Genomic DNA, 2,597 nt, shown 5'->3' with positions numbered 1-2,597 from the left:
TAATTGGCAAGTTGACTTCTAGGAAGTAGATTTCATCTATATAAGATCTCAACTGACATCCTTTTGAAGCTTGCTACTACTCTTCTGTGTTTTTGATGGGCTTCCCTGGTAGCTCAGACGGTAAAGCGTCTACCTACAATGCGGGAGACCCAGGTTCAATCCCTGGGTCAGGAAGATCCCCTGGAGAAGGAAACGGCAACCCACTCCAGTATTCATGCCTGGAAAATCCCATGGACCGAGGAGCCTGGTGGACTACACTCCATGGGGTCGCAAAGAGTCGGACATGACTGAGTGACTTCTGTGTGTGTGTGTGTGTGTGTGTGTGTGTGTGTAATCTCGCATTAAGCTCCCATGCTGCATCCCAGGTTGCCAATGGTGATTTTTTTCTGCTTTGGACCCAGTTCAGGAGTCAAGTCAAGAGATGATATCTTCATTGAAATAAAAAAAAAAAAAAGAAAAAGAAAAAGAGCCACCAAGTGAGGATAGGCTTGGGCTGGTTAGTGACATCCACCCAGGAAGGCCTTTCCAGGTACCCCTGAAATGTTGCTCTTTGCCAGGGTTCACCTGCTGGATGAGGTGAGATGCAGGAGGCTGCATGCTCTGAGCAGAAGCCGAGGCTGCTCAGCTGTGTTATTGGCTCTCTTCTGATGGCTGTGGGGTCTCCCCATTCACCTGTGTGGTGAGCTGGGGCACATGGTGTGAGTGATTGAGGTCAGAGGAAGTTGGTTCCCTCCACCATCCACTTCCTCCTGACCTTGCTCAGACCCTGTTTCTGCCCCTCTTGTATCTCTCCTCATGCCCTGAGCTCCTCAGCAGTCCTCCTGGACATAAAATTCCCTTGCCCTGGCTCTGGGCTCTAACGGCTGCCCACTTCCTTCCTTTGCCTGTGTTTCTGGGTCACTTCTTGGCCTCTGATCTCTTCCTGTCCCTGGGACCTCCCTGGCCTCCACAACCCCTTTCCCCACTCCCAAAGCAGTTATCCCTGGGGCCCTGGTGACAGCCTTATGTCCCCACCCATGGCCCCACCTCACCCCATAGCACTTATCGCCTGCTGCTGCTGTTGCTAAGTCGCTTCAGTCGTGTCCGACTCTGTGCGACCCCTAGACGGCAGCCCACCAGGCTCCCCTGTCCCTGGGATTCTCCAGGCAAGAATTCTGGAGTGGGTTGCCATTTCCTTCTCCAGTGCATGAAAGTGAAAAGTGAAAGTGAAGTCGCTCAGTCCTGTCCGACTCTTAGCGACCCCATGGACTATACAGCCCACCAGGCTCCTCTGTCCATGGGATTTTCCAGGCAAGAGTACTGGAGTGGGATGCCATTGCCTTATCGCCTGCCTTCCCCCTTTTCCGATTGCTAAGTGCACTCGCCCCATCTAACGTTTTTCAGGCCTTCAGGACAGTGTGCTGCAATTCGGATAGCTACCACTAGGTGGGCTGTGGAGTCGGGGCAAGAGTCACCTTGAATAGAAAGCCTCTCTGGGGTTGTGAATCACTGTGGCCATTTAATGCTTTCCCAAACCTACCCGTTGCAGTAACAAAGCAAAAGAAAACAAAAAGCCGGAACTGTGTACGTGTAGTCGAATTTATTAAATAACACAGCATAACAACTAACTAATCTCTAATGATCGCATACGAAAAGTGATAGCTAGTTTAGAACAAGATGTAGAAATAGCCATTTAGGTGAATCAGGGATCCTCATTAGCCCTTAATTGCTAATAAATAAGCTTAATTTTACTTTGATTTTTAACTTCTCTCATGCTCAGGGCAATTTAGTTTTGGCCTCTGTGAAGTTTGTCTGAGCCCCTGAGGCCTCAGGTCAGCCAGACAAGACGTTAAACCCCTACGCCTCCCACGCCTTGCTTTCTGTGGCTTTAACTGCCCTGGTGAAAGAGCCTTATCTGTGATTGCTTTCTGCAAATCCCTGGAAAGGCCTTGGTCTCCTTTGTCTGGGCTCACAGCCCCTCCTCATCTCCCTTTCACAGAGGGAAAGAGAGAGAAGGGGATCAGACTACACATGTGCTGTATTTTCCCTGGCTGTCTTTTTTCCAATTAAGAAAAGCATTTCCTCATCCTGATCCCTTCCCCTGGTCAAACTTCTCAACCTTTGGTGATGCCTCTTGTATCCAATTCCAGCCTGCTTCTAATTCTTGAGGTCAACCATTAACCTCGTGTCTTTGAAGTGCTTTGGCGCATATAACCTCTTCTTTGTAGAATGCTGCTCTCTGTTACCATGGCTTAGAGTTAGGGCAATTCCAAATTATTTCAGACTTAGCTTTTTGGGAACATGATGAAAACTGTGTAATGACATTTATAAATGAAAACGCATGGTTTTCTCATAGGTAGCTGTGACCATAGGGAATCTCTGATCTGAGAGAGGGTGTGCTGTAGACGAGGGGATCTTAGGAGGGCTGAGGATGGGGGCCATAGACCCCACTTTTTTCTGCCCCAGGGAAAACCCACATACACTGCCCTTGTTGCTTCTGGGCCTCTGGCAACATTCACACCCTAGGTCATGAGGGAAGAAGGGATGGAGCTGGGAGCAAGAGAGGAGAGAAGGAGGGACAGAGGCCCCAAAGCTCAGTTCAATTCAATTTAGTTCGA

This window comes from Bubalus kerabau, chromosome 6 (genome assembly GCF_029407905.1).
Source record: "Bubalus kerabau isolate K-KA32 ecotype Philippines breed swamp buffalo chromosome 6, PCC_UOA_SB_1v2, whole genome shotgun sequence".
Taxonomy (NCBI): domain Eukaryota; kingdom Metazoa; phylum Chordata; class Mammalia; order Artiodactyla; family Bovidae; genus Bubalus; species Bubalus kerabau.
Note: the sequence above shows the minus strand (reverse complement) of the source record.